We start from the raw sequence: 20,925 nt of genomic DNA, 5'->3' as shown, positions 1-20,925 counted from the left end.
GGAGATTAATAAGGAATGTGGTTGTTGTTCTTGTTAATTTGGATGAATTTTTGGTGGATAGGTGTTTGAATCAAACAAATGATCATGTGTGTACACTAGGTGCTAGTTGAGAAGAATCGGTCACTATATTGGAGGCCATTGCGAATATGAACTTAGTTCTTGTGAGTGATGAATGTGTTTTGAGTTGATGGAATAAAAGAATGCTTAAAGATGTGTTACAACAAATTATATGTTAAGCTATGGTTGTTAAATTATCAATCTTTCTTCCTAGCCGAATATGTGTTTATAAAGTTGAGTTGTTAAATAGATTTTGAAGTTTGCCCATGCATTTATTTTTGAATTTAAGAAGAATGATACATTCGACTATGCTTTGATGTGCTTGGATTGTTGTTCATTGAGTAAATGATTGAGGAATGGTTAGAAGAATATGAATGCTAAACTAGTTGATTTGTTTATAATGTCCGATTATGACCATTTATAGAGATGTGAATGAATTGTTGTTATGTGAATAAATATTTGTTTGATATATATATGTATTAGGCAATGGGATAAAATGTGTATTAAGGCAAGTTTCATGGTGGTTATGCTTGTGATGTTGGGTTAATATTCGGCAATATGATTAAATTCATGTATAAGGAAGCATGATAAACTAAGTGGCTCTTTGCTTGTGAACGTGAATTAGATATAAATTAAATAAGCATGAGATCGAGTCATGGCATGAATTATTAAATATGATACATATTGAAATCTATTGTTTTAGATATAGATTAAATGATATGTGATTTCCAAATGTGATTGTTAAGTGAATAATATTAGTTAAGTACTTAAGCAAATCTATTGTTTTACTTAAGCTTAAGAGCAAAGAGGATCAAAGTCGGATAGGGGAAAAGAGAAAGTAAACGAATAGCCGTGGATATCTAGTCATCGACCACTTCCGAGGTAAGTTTTAAGTGATTAAACGTTGAGTAAATTCAATCATAATAGGACATAATGAGTTGATTTAATAAGATATGATGTGGCCATGATATGTTTTAAACTCAAATGGTGAGTTCATAAGTGTTTGGACTTGGAAATTTAAGAGCAAACTGTAATATTTTGCTTTGGACAGCAGCAGTAACATGATTTTAGAAAATCACCATAAATTGATGGTGTGGAATTACAGGCTGAATAAAATATGTAATCAAATCTTAATTAGTCTAGTTTCTTATAAAAGAGACTGTGTGAGCAAAGAAATTTTCTATAAAGAGATATTTAAAGTTGAGTGAGACGGTGTCAGAATGACTCCGAAATCCCCTGTTCGGTTTTTAGAAAATCATTATAATTTGTACAAAAATGGTTATAAGATAAAATTTATATGCTTAGACTCCTTAATGATTCTAGTTTCAAATGAAATCAAATAGAACACATTTTGAATTCTGTACAATGATAAATTTGATTTGTAGTGAAGAGTGGTCAGATTAGTCAAACAGTGAAACATGGGAAACTTTAAGAAAAATCTGGTATTGATTGGCCAAACCTAAAATTCTGAAAATTTTATGGATGGAAGATATATGAGTCTATATTCAGGGAAAATTAACGTCAATTGATTTTGAGTTTTGTAGCTCCATTTATAAATAATTTAGTGACTATTGCTCAGGAAAACAGGTTGTAGTGAATATGTGAATTTGTTGTAAACATGGATGAAACTATTTGAGTTGCTTATAAGCTATTGCTGAAATTGATGCATAAGATATGTATATGTGGTAAAGCCGAATGGCTAATGTGAAATATGTATGAGATATGTATATGTGGTAAAGCCGAATGGCTAATGTGAAATATGTATGAGATAGGTATATGTGGTAAAGCCGAATGGCTAATGTGAAATATATATATATGAGATATGTATATGTGGTAAAGCCGAATGGCTAATGTGAAATATGTATGAGAAATGCATATGTGGTAAAGCCGAATGGTCAATGTGAAATATATATATGAGATATGTATATGTGGTAAAGCCGAGTGGCTAGTGTGAAATATGTAGGCGATGTGTGTATATTGTGGCCGAATGACCAAATGTGAAAGGTGTGTATTATTAGATATTTGATGAGGCAAATGAATTACAAATATGACAGTCGATGTGAATGTTGTAACATGTGATTAAATGTACATGAAACTTGGAAATATATTCCGGGTAAGACCCGATGACTACGTGTGGAGATTATGTCCGGGTAAGACCCGATGACTACGTGTGGAGATTTTGTCCAAGTAAGACCCAATAACTTCGTGTGGAGATTTCATCTGAGCTAAAGGTCTCGCCGATAATCCGAGTAAAGGTTAAAGCTATAAGACTTCGTAATAAGAATTGCTTATAAATATATTCAATGCGAAAGATTAAACAGGTATGTACTCCAAGTTTATATGTGAGCTTGATTTGAACTAAATCATAAGGTAGTTATGTGATGCATACGAGAGCAATCTATGAGACTATTCCTATGATTATGTGACATCGGATCAGTGTGAGAGGTTATGTGAAATTATACAATATATCTATGTCACATGAGCTCACTTTTATGTGAAAGTTTATCTGCCTATTGTATATGATGAGATGTGCATATTCGGTAAAAGGGATGGTATGCAGAAGGAAGAGTGAAATAAAAATACGAACAACTATGTTATAATTTGATTGTTGTCTGTTGACACTTGCTTAAAACTTACTAAGCATTGTAATGCTTACTCCGCTTACTTTGTTTTCTCTTTTGTAGATCTCATTTCAAGCTACGAGCACGGGATCGTCAACAACTAGTCACACTATCACTATCCACCGCTTGTTCTTGTTATGTTTCAATTATTTTATGGCATGTATAGAATAGACTAGTGGTCAAGAATATTTTGGTTAATGTATATAAGGCATGCGAAAATGGCATCTTTTGAATGTGTACTTATAGAGGTTTAAATTGTATCCCTGACTGTCTTTAGTACTTATCTAAAGGAATGTTTCAAAAAAAAAAAAATCTTACTGTTCTGATATGAGTTTCAAGTCCGGTAATGCCCCTTTACCTATTCCGGCGACGGATACGGGATTGGGGTGTTACAGTGTGTTTACTACTGGGTGTTCCTATTTTACCTAATTAGTGTGCAAGAAATACACGGCCGGATCACACGCCCATGGGGCAGACCGTGTGTCACACACGGCCTAGACACATGCCCATGTGTCTACCGATGTGGACAGCTATAAGGCTATTTTCCAAGCCCTTTTCCACCATTAGACACTCACATATGTATACAATTTCATGCCACACAACATGTCACATTTTGACAATCAATCATCCCTAATCAAGACTAATTCATGCCCATGTAATGTCACCATTTCAACTACTCAAATTAACAAGCTTACTTAAGGCATTCCATACCAATTTCATATCCAATCAACATTATTAATCTACTCTCAATTCACACATTTAAACCATGATCATAGCCATACAAATTTGTCATCATTCATTTATCATACTTGTATGCCATATAACACCATCCATCATCATCAAGACTTTGACAGATGCATGCATAAATAATTAGGTTTACAACCCAATAATCAATATGAACCATATATCATGGCCATATACAAAATGAATCATCAAATCATTATAAGCGAACACACTTGACCAAATTAATATGACACATAAACAAAAAGACCAAGTCCCCTATACATGCCATACTCAAAATACTTGAATCCACTATACCCAAAAGATTAGTTTGATAGTGTGAATCGAATTTTGACATCCTTCAACCCTCGAGCTAGCTTGGCGATACTATAAGAAAATAGAAAAGAAAGGGGAGTAAGCATAAAGCTTAATAAGTTTACATGTAAATAATTAACAACATTATCCATGCATCATTATACACATAATACATTAATATTTATCACAATGTCATCAAGTATCTAGGTACATTTTAAGTCATGTCATTTACATAATGTACAATAAAACTCATGATCATAATTCATTCATTCACTTCTTACCAAAGTCTCATCGTTTCATAATCTCAATATTTACAAGCTTTGTGTACAGACCTGTACCCTTTCGACATGATCATACCTTGTCATCTCTTTGACATAATCTTTGGATTACCCATTGAACCACTTGGAATACTAAAGGATACTCGGGGAAAATCTCATACACATAGTAAGATGCCAATGCCATATCCCAGATATAGTCCTACATGGGATCACATATAGGTGCCAATGCCATGTCCCAGACATGGTCTTACATGATGTCTCATATCAATGCCATGTCCCAGACATGGTATTACATGAAATCACATATAGATGCCAATGCTATATCCCAGATATGGTCTTACATGATGTCACATATCGGTGCTAATGCCATGTCCCAGACATGGTCTTACATGATGTCTCATATCGATGCCATGTCCCATACATGGTCTTACACGAAATCACATATAGATGCCAATGCAATATCCCAGATATGGCCTTACATGGGATCACATATTGATGCCAATGCCATGTCCCAAACATGGTCTTACATGGGATCACACATAACCCTAATGTCAAGACATTTGTATCCTAACTATTCTTAAGGTTCAACCGGGGTTTCGAAGCACCAAACGTTTGTTGGATCGTCATCGAGTCATCAATAACCAAATTCATAGAGACAATATACATTTCATGCAATGTCAAAGAAATGGATACATAATAACATAATATTGAATTATTTACATACAAACTTACCTCGGTACCAAATTATGGCTAACTATTCGATTTAGTCCACAACTTTGTTCTTTCCTAGGTTTAGGTTCAGACTCTATTTTTCTTGATCTATAATAGAAAATTTATCTTATTTAATTTTCACATTATTCAAAACAGTCCATAAATCATACTTTGGAAAAATTACTATTTTACCCCTAAACTTTCACATATTTACAAATTAGTCCTTAGTCTCGTGAAATGAAATGTACTCATTTTCTTTGTTACCCAAGCCTAGGCGAACCTATATCATACTTATAACAGCCCACATTTTCTTTCAAATTAGATTTTTACCACCTATTTTACAACTTTTACAAAAAAGTCCTTTTGGGGTGTCTTCATGAAAAAACACTTAGTAAAAGATGTTTATCATACATCAAACTTTCATATTTCACCATTAATCATCAAAATACATGCATGCCACACATGGGTAAGTTTTTGAACATGAACCCTAGCTCAAAATAAGGGTAGAATAGCTAGATCGGTTGATAACAACTTTAAAAATGTAAAGAACATTAAAAATATGGTCTGGATGCACTTATTATCAAGCTTGGAAGTTGAACAAAACCCTAGCTATGGCTCATTGAGAATTTCGGCTAATGTAGGAGAAGATGGACAAGATTTTTTTGCTTCATTTTTTTCCTTTTTATTCTTTTATTAACCAAATGACAAAAATACCCTTAATGCCTTTCTTTCAAAATTTTCCTATTCATGCCCATTTTTGTCCATAAAAAATTTCATGCTTAAAGCTTCTAGAATCTCATATTTTGTAACTTTTTGCAATTTAGTCCTTAAAGTTAAATTAGACACTTTATTAATAAATTTTCTTAATGAAATTTTCACATAAGCATGCAATCATATCATAGACCTCGTAATAATCATAAAATAATTATTTCTACTTTAAATTTGTGGTCTTGAAACCAATGTTCCGACTAGACCCTAATTCGGGATGTTACACATCCAGTGTGCAAGAAAGCTCATCAAATACCCTGATGGAGTTCTCAAGCCAAAACTCTGCTCTCTCGGAATCATTGCCAATATTGGCTCTAAATTCTTTAGCCCATTGTTTCTGAATCTTATCCATTAGAGGCTTCTTCAGTCCTAACAATTCCACACCTTGGGGAGCTACGGGAATCGGCTGGGGGTTAGGTGGGGGTGGAGGATGTTGGGTTGTCGGATTTGTTCGAACAAACTCGGCAAACCACACATTCATCCTTTAGAAGAAGGCTTCCCTAGCCTCTCCTCCTTGAATAATTGTTACTGGTCTGCTTTTAGATGGTGCTGTCCCTTGGGCAGGAGCCGGCGCATTACTTTCAACATCATCAACTACATCTCGGCCAGGATCCATTTACTATATAAAAATACAATTTAAATTGTTAGGAGTCGTCACACTATCATCAATTAGATAGGGCATGTATAGCTAGACTCTCGCACACGCTACGTTAATCCAAGAATTAACTAAATCATAGCTCTGATACTATTAAATGTAATACCCTTTACCCATATTCAATGCTAAAACAGGATACGAGGCATTACCGAACTTACATCACAAGCAAACATACAAATCGAGTCATAAATTTAAACAAAATTAAAAACCATTTGTATTCAATCATAGTCTCTAATACGAGCCTAAGAGGCCCAAATCATGCTTTGGAAGTGATTTGGGACTAAACTGATAACTCAGGGAATTTTTAAAAAACTTAGAAATTTTTTGCTAAAAATAGGGGTCACACACCCGTGTGGTTTATGATACGCCCGTGTGGTTTATGATACGCTCGTGTGGGTAGGTTGTGTGGTCACACACGCCCGTGAAGGTAGGTCGTGTGGTCACACACGCCCATGTCCCTAACCCCTGTAACTCTCTATTTTGTAAGGCATGAACAAATTGAAGTCACACAGTCAAGTCACATGCCCGTATGCTAGGCCGTGTGGTTAATTTAATTTTCATAAAATGGGTGTAGACTTCACACGGCCAGGACACACGCCTATGTTAGGGGTCGTGTCCCTTACATGGCTGAGATACACGCCTGTGTCACTACCCGTGTACTTAATTCTGAGAAATCTGGACACATGGCCAAAACACATACCCATGGGACAGGCCGTGTGTCACACGCCCGTGTGTCTACTCGTGTGGACAAAATAAAAGCTATTTACCAATCCATTTGCCACCCTCATTTACATATACACATACACAAATTCAATGGCATAAATCATGGTATACTTAGGCAACCAAAACATCCGCAATCAGGACTAATACATGTCAAAGAAATACCATCATCTATCATGCTCATAACATTTCATTATGCTAATCAAACATACCAATTTCTGATTCAAAAACACTACTAAGACTACTTTCAACTTGCATTATCTTATCAAGATACCCTAGCATAAAAATGAACCAACCTTATCCATTTCACAACAAGTCATTAAGCCACAATCAGCATTTAGCAAATCAATATAAACCGCATCACCAAAAGGCTTTGGTACATACATGGGTATATATTTGAGCTTACAATCAATTTAACAAAAATGAGCGCATTTACATGGCCAAATACCAAATCAACCTTTGATAATTACAAGCCAATACATTTGACCAAAATCATGATGACACATATAACAAAATGACCAAGTCCCTATACATGCCATTCACTTAAAATGTTTAATATTATCGATACCCAAAATGATAGTTTGATAGTGTGATACGATCTCCGACGATCTCCAACCCGAGCTAGCTTGGTGACACTATAAAACATGGAAAGTAAAACTGAGTAAGCTATATAGCTTAGTAAGCTCGTATGAAAGAAATAAGTAAATCTTGCCATACATTTAACATTCAAGTAATGTAATATAAGATAATGTAATTTACCATAATCTCATAACCATAAGTCATTCCATTACAAACTTACCTTGAAATCATCATTTCTCGAATTCAATAATCATAAGCTTTGTGTACATACCTACACCATCTAGTAATAATTCATACTTATTCTCATCGTTGGCATACCCAATGAATCACTTAGAATAATAATATCGGATACTCGGGAAATCTTGCACACAAGGTGCCATATATGTAGCCATTGCTACCTCTATCTCATAACACATATATGCTCGCTCTCGAGCCATCAACGAGCCTGCTCACACAAGCTGTTAATCAAGATGTAGTTACACGGAGCTGCTCACACAAGCTATCAAGTAACCACAACATATGCCAGTATACTCAGCCACAGGTAGGATGTACAGGACCAGCACCCGTATCACATAACATAGTACCCTAGTGACATGTCACTTGTATCCTAATCTATTCCTAAGGTTCGATTGGAATTTCACGCTTTACAAAATGTCGTTGAACATGTTCGTAGAGTCGATTACACAATTCATGCATAAATTAAAGCATTTAAAATACAATTTAACAAAGCTTATTAACATACGAACTTACCTCGATTACAAAAACGGAAAAATGATCTATTCGTCAATTACTTTGTTTTGCACCCGATCTAGGCCCGAACTTCATCTTTGTTGATCTATAATACCACATTTAACTCATTTAATCATCAAGCTATTCAATTCAGTCCAAAATCACATTATGGAAAAATTATAGTTTTGCCCTAACATTTCAACATTTTACAATTTAGTCCATAGGCTTGTAAAATGAATTTCTTTCAAATTTTCCACAACCCAAGCCTAGCTGAACCTTACCCTTACTCATAACAGCCCATATTTTACATTTATTCACACTTTACCACACATTTTTCAACACTTTACAAATAAGTCCCTATTTGAACCTTTTACAGAAAATCACTTTGCAAATGTTGTTTAACAAACAACAAACATGCATTTTCTACCATCAAACATCAAAATACAAGCATGACCAACATGGCTAAGATCTTAGACTTCAACTTTCTTTCAAATTAGTCCTTGAAATAGCTAGATCAAGTTACAACGATTTCAAAAATATAAAAATCATTAAAAATGAGACAAGAACGGACTTACAATCGAGCTTGAAAGCTTGGCCAAAACCCTAGCTATGGCTTCCTCTTAAATTTTGGCTATGGGGGACTAAATTGAGAAGATAGACACTTTTATTAGGTTAGTTTGTCTTTATTTACCGAATTACCAATTTACCCTTAATGTATAAATCACCTAACCATGTCCATTTTTGTCCACCTTAAAGTATAATGGTCTAATTACCATTTAAGGACCTCCAATGTAACACCCCTAACCTGTATCTGTTGTCGAACTAGGGTTAAAGGCATTACCGGACAAAATCAAATCATTAACATTCATTTCATAAGCATCGAAGCATTAAAGATCAATCATCAATACAGAGTCCATTATAAAGGTCATCGAGACCTTAAACATGTATTAGAAAGGGGTCGGGACTAAACTGAACATATAAAAATTTTCTCCAAAATTTAAACATTTTTTACACAATTATAGGTCATACGCCTGTGTGAATAGACCGTGTGCCTTACACGACATTAGACACGTTCGTGTGTCTAGGCCGTGACAAAATAGGGCATACATACTGACTTACTCACACGGCCACAAGACACGCCCGTGTGCTTTGGCAATGGTCGAATCTGACTTGGGCCACATGACTAGCCACATGCCCGTGTGCCTTGGCCATGCTCGAGCCTGACTTACAATTGTAGGATACCCCAGGGGACACACAGCTGTGCAACATAGCCGTGTGTGGCACACGGTTGAGACACACACCCGTATCCCTGCCCATGTCGACAAAAATAGGCCATTTGATTAGCCAACTTGCCACCCCAATTGGGTCAAACCTACAAGCACCAAACCAAGCATATTTGCACAACCAATTCAACCAATTTCCAAACCAAAACATAAGCCACTCATGAAAAATCAATTCCAATCAAATACATACTCATTAGCTTTACCAAACTATATCAAAACATAAGTCAAAAGCTTGTCAAAACATTTCTTTCTGTACATCATTCAATTTCATGCTAAAACTTGTCAAAATTTACCAACATTTACCATTTCTTGTATCCAACTAAAAAATATCAAATATATCATATTGCATCACATATCTTATACCAAAACCATGACATATCCACAACCATACCAAGCCATATCACAAGGCTAAATATATACATCACAAAACATAATCCCACAACTTCTAGCCTATACATGCCATACTTTAATATATATATATACATTTTCAAAGTACTAGAATAAGGTTCGATAGTGTGGTAATGATCCTTGACGATCCCTGAGCTCACAATAGCTTCGATATCTATAAAACAATGCAAACACACACACAAAGTAAGCTTTCAAAATCTTAGTTCGTACCAAAATCATCAACAGTATATAAAATATGAAACAACAACACATAAGTACTTATAAATTCTCAACTCATCTAACAATTTCATGCCAACACTATCCATATATTTACACCCATTCAATAAACTTTATATGCATAATACCGTCTACCACATAGGTATTAAACTTACCTGAACATTCCCGTATTCATTCATTTTCATTCTCACCTCTTGTTCGGATATTTTAAAACTTTTCGAAGATTACCAATGTTTTAAACATCCGCACACTTAGTGCTTTAAAGGTTAGCTGAAGCTTTAATAATTCCGCACACTTAGTGCTTTCTCAATTAACCGAAGCTATCTCGGTATCGCACACTTAGTGCCTCATATGCCGAAGCTAGTTTAAATCGCACACTTAGTGCCAAACACCATTGATTTCTTCTCGTATTCAGCCAAACTAAATGTATATGCAATCTATGTATAAACTAAGCAACAAAACACACTTATAACATCATGTTTTACGTACGAACTTACCTCATACTCGGAGTTGTTTACTCGAATTGTTTACTCAATAACCTTCGACTTCTCTAGGTCTAAATCCGAATTCCTCTTTTCTTGATCTATATGTATTCAAAATTAGCCTTTTTATTCACTAAATTATTCAAAACAATCCATAGACACATATTTAGGGCATTTTTTAAATTGTCCCTCACATTTTCACATTTCGACACTTTAGCCCCTAATTTATAAAATCAAAAAATACACAAAGTTTGCTTGTACACAAGCTTAGCCAAATTTTCATAGCTCTCATACAAATCCATACATTTCATTTATTTCACATTTTAGTCCCTTAAAATAACATTTTTACAATTTAGCCCAAATTACTCAATTTTATCAAAAATTCAAAGACAACATATGTTAACCCAAAACATATCTTTCATAGTTCATCAACTAACATCACAAAGCTCATAGTTTCATCAATGGCATAACTCAAAAGCATCAACAAAATAAAAAATTGAGACATGGGATTGATAGTATACTAAGCAACGATAACAAAAACGTAGAAATTATCAAAAACCGAACAAAACTCATACCTTAATCAAGCTTCAACCATAGCCAAATGAAAACCTAGCCTTTGGCTTTCTTCTTTTCAAAATTTCGGTGAAAAATGATGATAATAAGGATGATTTTATGATATGTTTCATTTAACATAACCGAATTACTAAATACTAATTTTAACCTTATCTATTTCATTAAAATTTCACTAACTATTGGCCATATTTGTCCATTCATTAAACCAATGGTCTATTTCCATCATAAGGACCAATAACACCCCTAACCCGTATCCGTCACCGGAATAGGGTTATGAGGCATTACAGGTCAAATGCACAAATACAAATACTAATAAAACTTTACCCAAGTCCAACTCATTATACATATAAAAGAGAAATAATATAGTTAACTACATTTTCGTACACATACTATTTAACACATTGAAAACAGATATCATATCAATTTCAAACTAACACTTACTACATATAATGCGTATATATATATATTTTTAAACAACAACAATCGTCAACAACAAGGTCATACATATTATTAAATCACTTATGAAATTATACAAACACCACCAAATATCATATGCATATTCATATAATTTAATAAGCCATAATACATATAAATAAAATTACTATCATATGCAACTTAAGTTAGATCAATTTTAAAACTTGCATGTTGTGTACTTATGTTCAAATCAGTACATTCATTCGACACAAACCACAACCAAGCATACCCAAAGTAAATCTTAGAAATTAAGCCATTTTCGTATGGCCTTAATACAAAATTAAAGTTCATTATTTCCAAAACAAAATCCAGCTTATACATGCTATAATACGAGTTTGATTATTTAGATACCGAAGCTGTAGATAGTGTGATAAACTTTGCTGACGATCTTCGAGCTTATAACTTGAATCCAAAATCTATAAAATAAGGAATCATATACACAAAGTAAGCTAACATTGCTTAGTAATTTTAAAGCAAATAAACAATTCCAAGATATAATCGATTCATTTCAAGTTAAGCTTAATTGTATTAACAATGCCAACCTTAACTTCGAACTTACAAGTGAAATAAATGATTGCATTTTCATACATAATACTACCATAGCCGAATGCTATCACAACCATATTAACTGAATGCAAAATCAACTTTCTAGGTTAAAATATCACTATACAATCAAACACATGTATATACTTATTCACATAAGCTCAAGAATCCAACTAATAATATCATGTACATTTACTACTAGTCTGGCCGAACACATATATGATCACATATATATGTATCCAAAATTAATTCCATAATATTCATAACACTTGTTCGAATCAAATATACTTGTTTATTTCATATATATTTGTCCTTTGCATCACATAAACTTATCAAATTTCAAGTCTCACACATACCTTATTAACAATAGCTAACAAGCTAAACCATGCCTGGCTTTTTAACTCATTTACACATTCGATCACGATTTGCCTTTTCCCGATGAACTATTTGGAATTGGATAGGAAACTCGGATAATTACACAAATCGTACAATGCCAACGTCCCAGACGTGGTCTTACATGTAGTCACATATCGATCCACTGCCCCAAACAGGGTCTTACTCGTAAACACATATCAGAATTACATATCGATGCCATGGTCTTACTCGTACACATGTGTCGAAATCCTATGTCATGACATATGTATCCTAACTATTCGTAAGGTTCATACGGGGCTTTCAGACATTGTAACTCGGTCGAAACCAATTCGGAGATATAGTAGCCAACCTTGATCATATTCAGCTATAGCTTATATATGTTCATACAATTCATACCAGAATATAATATTAACATTTAGCTACGATTAAATACGTCTATTTGCTTATAAACTTACCTCAGACAACGAAAAAACGATACTGATTAACTAGTCAACAACTTTTGTTTTCCCCCGATCCAAATCCGATTTCTTTGGTTCTTGATCTAAACATATTCAAATTAAGCTCATTTAAACATATTTTCATTCAATTTAGTCCAAAAACACATAAATGGGTAAATTTCCATTTTTCCTTTAACATTTGCAATTTTTACAATTTAGTCCCTATTGCACAAAAAACAAAATATGCAAAATTTCAAAGCACTCATGCTTGGCCGAATGGTACCCATACCTATACAAGCCCATATATTTCATTAATTTCACATTTTAGTCCCTCAAATTATTATTTTTTCAATTTAGTCCTAATTATTCAAAATCATCAAAAACTCTAATACAAAATATGTTAATCTAAAACATATCTTTCATTTTTCATCATCAAACAACAAAAACAATGGCACAACTCAAAATATTCATCAAAATAAAAAATTAAAGCTTGGGTTTTGTCGTACTTGAAGCAACAATCTCAAAAACGTAGAAATTATCAAAAACTAAACAAAAACGAACCTTGATTGAGCTTGAATATTGGCCGAACCTTAACTTTTCTTCTTTCTTTTTCTTTTATTAAGTTTCGACAATGGAGAAATTATGAGCACTATGGTTTTTGATTTATTTTTTTAATGGTATGTTTTATATTATATCATATTACTACATAGTTTACTATTTTACCCTTAGTTTAAGTTATATATATATCACCTAATAATGATCGAATGTGTCCATGCAAGGATGCAAAGGTATATTTGCATTATAGGTGCCTCCATTAATAAAGACAACAACAATTAAGTACTTTTACATTTAACCACTAAATTTTTATTTTACGCGATTAAGTCCTTTTATTTAATCGGACACTCAAATGATAAAATTAAATTACGAAAATTTCACAGATATCAATTCACACATAATAAACACAGAAAATAATTTTTAAATATTTTTCTGACTCGAATTTGTGGTCTTGAAACCACCGTTTCAATTAGGGTCTAAATAGGCTGTTACAAGACTTCTCATTTATAAAGCTAAATCAAATAGGAACTTTTAACATCTAGCACACAACATTTACATTTTACGCGATTAGGTCCTTTTTATTAAATTAAGCACACAAACATTCTAATTTTCATACGAGACTTTCACACATGCTAATTCACACATCATAAACACAGAAGTAATATTTAAACATTTCTCTTACTCGAATTTGTGGTCCCGAAACCACTATTCTGACTAGGGTCTAAACTGAACTATTACAATTCTCTCCCTTAAGGATTTTCGTCCTCGAAAATCTTACCGTTAATCGATTCAGATATTGTCGTTTCATAGCATCTTTAGGCTCCCACGTGGCCTCTTCAGTACCATGTCGATGCCACTTCACTTTTACTAACGGAATTTTCTTATTTTGTAGTTCTTTAACCTTGCGAGCTAAGATACTGATCGGCTTTTCTTTGTAAGTCATATCAGACTGAATTTCAATCTTAGATGGGGAAATCACATGTGACGGATCAGATCTGTATCATCAAAGCATTGATACTTGAAACACATCATGAATTTTTTCTAACTCTGGTGGTAACAACAATTTATATGCTATTAGTCCAATACGCTTAGTAATCTCATACGGTCTAATGAACCTCAGACTCAATTTGCCTTTTCTACCAAATCAAAGCACTTTCTTCCACAGAGATAACTTTAAAAAAACTTTGTCGCCGATCTTAAATTCAATGTCTTTTCTTTTTAAATCTGCATATGATTTCTGACGATCAGAAGTTGTTTTTAGGCTATCTCGGATCACTTTCACTTTATGTTCAGTTTCTTTTATCAAATCAACCCCGTGAATCTTATTTTCGCTGAGCTCCATCCAATAGAAAGGTGTACGACATTTGCGACCATATAAAGCTTCGTAGGTGCCATTTTAATGCTTGACTAAAAACTATTATTATTATAAGCGAATTCAATCAAAGACAAATACCGTTCCCATGTACCTTCAAACTCAAGAATACAACATCTCAACATATCCTCGAGTATTTGAATAATCCGCTCGGATTGACCTTTCGTTTAAGGGTGAAAAGAAGTACTAAAGTGCAATTTAGTACCCGAAGCATCTTGCAATTTCTTCCAGAATCGTGATGTGAATCTCGGATCTCTGTCTGATACTATAGATAATGGCACATTGTGCAATCTCACAATATCAGAAATGTATAACTCAGCTAATTTATCAAGTGAGTAATCAGATCAAACCGGAATAAAAGGAGCTGATTTCGTCAATCGATCAACTACAACCCTGATTGCATCTTTCTTTCTCGGAGACAAGGGTAAACCCGAAACAATGTCCATTGTCACTCGATCCCATTTCCACTCCGAAACCATAATCAGTTGTAAAAAACCAGATGGCACCTGATGTTCAGCTTTAATTTGCTGACATATCAAAATTTAGAAACATATTCAGAGATATCTCTTTTCATTCTGGACCACCAGTAATGCTGTTTCAGATCATTATACATTTTCGTACTACACGGATGCATAGATAACCAACTATTGTGAGGTTCACTCAAAATCATCTGAATTAACTCTAAATTTCTTAGAACAAAAATTCGATCTCGGAATCTCAAACAATCATCTTTATCAACTCTGAATTCCGAATCACACTCTACGTCACACTAAGCTCTTTTAGCTAAAATCTCATTATCAATCTTCTGAGCTTTGACAATCTGCTGTAAGAACAAAGGTCTTACTTTCAATTCAGCTAAAACTGAACCATCATCGGACAGAACCAAATGAGCATTCATTGCACGCAAAGCAAACAATGATTTTCAACTCAAGGCATCAACAACAACATTTGTTTTTCCCAGATGATAACCAATCACAAGTTCGTAATCCTTTAGCGGCTTTAACCATCTTCTTTGTTGCAAATTCAGATCTTTCTGAGTCATCAAATACTTCAAACTCTTATAATCAGAATACACATGACATTTCTCACCAAAAAAGTAGTGGCGCCATATCTTTAGAGCAAACACAATTGCAATTAATTTAAGATCATATGTCGGATAGTTCTTTTCATGCGGCTTCAACTGTCTTGAAGCATAAGCAATGACTTTGCCTTCTTGCACAAAAACACATCCCAAACCAATCAACGAAGCATTACTGCATATCACAAATTCTTTACCCAATTCGGGTTGTACCAATACCGGAGCTTCAGCCAACAAAGTTTTCAACTGATCAAAACTGTTCTGACACTTTTCAGACCACACAAATTTCACATTTTTTTGAATCAGTGTTGTCAATGGAGTCACAATCACTGAAAAACCTTTTACAAATCTTCTATAATAACCAGCAAGTCCCAGAAAACTACAAACTTCAGAGACATTCCTTGGAGGTTTCCAATCCAAAATAGCTAAAATTTTTCTCGGATCAACTTGGAAACCAGAGGCTGATACAATATGACCTAGAAAACCAACTTCTCGCAACCAGAATTCACATTTACTGAACTTTGCATACAACTGTTTATCTCGCTGAATCTGTAGCACTAATCTCAAATGCTCGGTATGTTCAGATTCATCAGGTGAATAAATTAATATGTCATCAATGAATACAACAAAAATTTTTTCTAGCTATGGTAAAATTTTTTTCTAGCTACGGTCTGAAAATTCTATTCATCAAATCCATAAAAATAGCAAGTGCATTAGTCAATCCGAAAGGCATAACTAAAAATTCATAGTGGTCGTACCTCGTTCTGAAAGTAGTTTTCAAAATGTCTGAGTCTTTCATTCGCAACTGATAATAGCCTAATCTCAAATCTATTTTCGAAAACACAACAGCTCCTATCAACTGATCAAACAAATCATCAATTTGAGGCAGATGGTACTTATTCTTGATAGTCACTTTGTTCAACTGACGATAATCTATACATATTCTCATCGTTCCATTTTTCTGTTTCACGAATAGAACCAGCGCACCCCAAGGTGAGAAACTTGGTCTAGTAAATCCTCTATCAGTCAATTCTTACAACTGAGACTTTAATTATTTTAGTTCGGTCGGAGCCATTCTATATGGAGCTATCAAAATTGGAGTAGTACCAAGTACCAATTCAATGCCAAATTCTACTTCTCTAACCGGAGGTAATCCCAAAAGTTCTTTAGGAAACACATCAGGGAACTCACAGACAACATGCACAGATTCAACTTTCTTTTTTGACATTCTCGAATAAATCACATATGCAAAATAAGCTTTACAACCCTTTCTCACCATACTTAAAGCTTTCATCGAAGATATTACAGCAGGCAATCCATTCAAATCACTAGATTCAATTCTAACTAATTCATCATTCTTTCATCTCAAAATAATAGTTTTCCATTTGCAGTTCACAACAACATCATGCAAAGTTAACCAATCCATACCCAGAATTATATCAAATTCATCAAAAGGTAATAGCATTAGATTAGCTGAAAAACAAGTGTCTCGAAACATTAACGGGCAATTCTTGCAGACTTTATCAACCAAAACACATCTGCTTAGGGGGTTCGAAACTCTAATTACAAATTCAGTAGACTCTACAGGCAAAGTCTTACTATTCACTAAGTTCATGCGTATATACGAATGTGTTGATCCAAGATCTATCAAAGCAATCACAGAAGTATCATAAAGAGTAAATGTACCCGTAATCATGTTTGGCGATAAAGCTTTTTCGTGAGCTCGAATAGCATAGGCTCTGGCAGGTGCACGAACCTCGGATCTAATAGCTGTATCTTTTGTTCCTCTTTGACTACCACTTACGTTTCCTATATTTCTGGGAGGTCTACCATGAAAAGCGTTGCCACTTGGCCTCGGATTCTAAACATTATCTTTTTCAGCTAAATCTGGGCAATCTTTTAGAAAATGATTTTGTGAACCACAACTGTAACAAGCTCGGTTATTACTCTTTCCCCAGCACTCTCCAAAATGTCATCTACCGCATTGATCACACTTAGGTTTTTCATTCTTTGCATTACCAATACTGGAAAACGATGTAGCTGAAGCTTTAAAGCTCGATTGTGATCTAGCACGACCTCTATTCGAATGTCCCACAGTAGCCTTTGAATGACTATTATCATCTCTTAATTTCTTTGATTTAGATTGAAATGACTTGCCCGATGATCTCTTTCGTACCTCTCTACCTTCAAAATTAGCTTTTCTTTTCTCTTTCCTGTGATCTTCAGCTTTACATGCTCATTCAACAAGCACAACAATCCAAAATCCTAACTAATAGACGAATATCTTGGTTTAAGCCATCCTCGAATCTTTTGCACATTATTGCTTCCGTAGATACGCATTCACGAGCATACTAACTTATTCTTATGAATTCCCGTTCGTATTCTGTAATAGACATACGGCCTTGTTTAAGCTCAAAAAACTCTTTAAGTTTTTGATCGATGAATCTCTAACTGATATATTTCTTTCGAAATTCAGCTTGGAAGAAATCCCAAGTAACCCGTTCACTCAAAACCACAGATGTGAAAGTCTTCCACCAATAGTACGTCGTATCTCTCAGAAGGGAAACAACACATTTTATGCATTCTTTAGGATTTAATGATAATTCGTCAAACACTCTTATCGTGTTCTCTAGCCAAAACTAAGCTTTTTCAGCATCATCGCTCGTTGTAGCTCGAAAGTCTTTAGCCCCATATTTTCTAATCTTATCGACTGGTCGTCTACTTAATTGAATCGGATTCACTAGTGGCATAACAGAAGTTTGAGGAGAATTAACGGGGGGTGGAGGTTGTTGTATAGCCAAATTGGTTCTAATATATTGGGTGAACCAATCATTCATCATCTGATAGAAAGCTTGTCTAGCCTCACCATCACGGCTATTCGTAGCCGGTCGAGAATCATATGGCACCGTCCCTTGCGCGGGAGAAAGTGAATTGCTTTCAGCATCATTCGCTATGGCTCTTTTAGGATCCATTTGCTATATAGATGCACATTTCAAAGTTAGGATTCATCACACTATCGCAGTTCAAAAATATGGCATGTATACCTAGACTCACATATGCTATGGCAGTCCTAGAACCGACTAAACTGTAGCTCTGATACCAATAAAATGTAACACCCCTAACCCGTATCCGCCGCCGAACTAGGGTTAAAGGCATTACCAGACAAAATTAAAACATTAACATTCATTTATAAGCATCGAAGCATTAAAGATCAATCATCAATATAGAGTCCCTTATATAGGTCGAGACCTTAAACATGTATTAGAAAGGGGATGGGACTAAACTGAACACATACAAAATTTCTCCGAAATTTAAACATTTTTCAAACAAGTACAGGTCATACGCTCGTGTGAACAAGCCGTGTGACTTACATGACATTAGACATGTCTGTGTGTCTAGGCCGTAAAAAAATAGGGCATACATACTGACTTACTCACACGGCCACAAGACACACCCGTGTGCTTTGGCCGTGCTCGAGCCTGACTTACAATTGTAGGGTACCCTAGGGGACACACAGCCGTGCAACATAGCCGTGTATCGTACACGGCAGAGACACACGCCCGTGTCCATACCTGTGTGGACAAAAATAAGCCATTTGAATAGCCAACTTGCCAGCCCATTTGGGTCAAACCTACAAGCACCAAACTAAGCATATTTGCACAACCAATTCAGCCAATTTCCAAACCAAAACATAAGCCACTCATGACATATCAATTCCAATCAAATAAATACTCATAAGCCTTACCAAACTATATCAAAACATAAGTCAAAAGCTTGTCAAAACATTTCTTTCTATACATTATTCAATTTCATGCTAAAACTTGCCAAAACTTACCAACATTTACCATTTCTTTTATCCAACTAAAACATATCAAATATATCATATTGCATCACATATCTTATACCAAAACTATGACATATCCACAACCATACCAACCCATATCACAAGGCTAAATATATACATCACAAAACATAATCCCACAACTTCTAACCTATACATGCCATACTTTAATATATATTTACATTTTCAAAGTATCAAAATGAGGTTTGATAATGTGGTGATGATCCTTAATGATCCCCGTGCTCATAATAGCTTTGATATCTATAAAACAGTGCAAACACACACACAAAGTAAGCTTTCAAAAGCTTGGTAAGTTCGTACCAAAATCATCAACAGTATATAAAATATCAAACAACAACACATAAGTACTTATAAATTCTCAACTCATCTAACAATTTCATGCCAACACCATCCATATATTTACACTAATTCAATAAACTTTATATGCATAATACCATCGACCACATAGGTATTAAACTTACATGAACATTCCCGTATTCATTCATTTTCATTCTCACCTCTTGTTCGGATATTTTAAAACTTTCCAAAGATTACCAATGTTTTAAACATTCGCACACTTAGTGCTTTCTCAATTAGCCGAAGCTATCTCAGTATCGCACATTTAGTACCTCATATAGCCGAAGCTAGTTTGAATCGCACACTTAGTGCCAAATACCATTGATTTCTCATCGTATTCATCCAAACTAAATATATATACAATCTATGTATAAACTAAGCATCAAAACATACTTATAACATCATGTCTTACGTACAAACTTACCTCATACTTGGAGTTGTCGACTCAGATTGTTTACTCAATAACCTTCGACTTCCCTCGGTCTAAATCTGAATTCCTCTTTTCTTAATCTATATGTATTCAAAATTAGCCCTTTTATTCACTAAATTATTTAAAACAATCCATAGACACATATTTAGGGCATTTTGCAAACTAGCCCTCACATTTTCACATTTCGACACTTTAGTCCCTAATTCACAAAATCACAAAATACACAAAGTTTGCTTGTACACAAGCTTAGCCAAATTTTCATAGCTCTCATAGAAATCCATACATTATATTTATTTCACATTTTAGTCCCTCAAAATAACATTTTTATAATTTAGCCCAAATTACTCA

Source organism: Gossypium arboreum, chromosome 8, assembly GCF_025698485.1.
Source record: "Gossypium arboreum isolate Shixiya-1 chromosome 8, ASM2569848v2, whole genome shotgun sequence".
Classification (NCBI taxonomy): Eukaryota; Viridiplantae; Streptophyta; class Magnoliopsida; order Malvales; family Malvaceae; genus Gossypium; species Gossypium arboreum.
The sequence above is the reverse complement of the archived record's forward strand: the minus strand, read 5'-3'. Positions refer to the sequence as shown.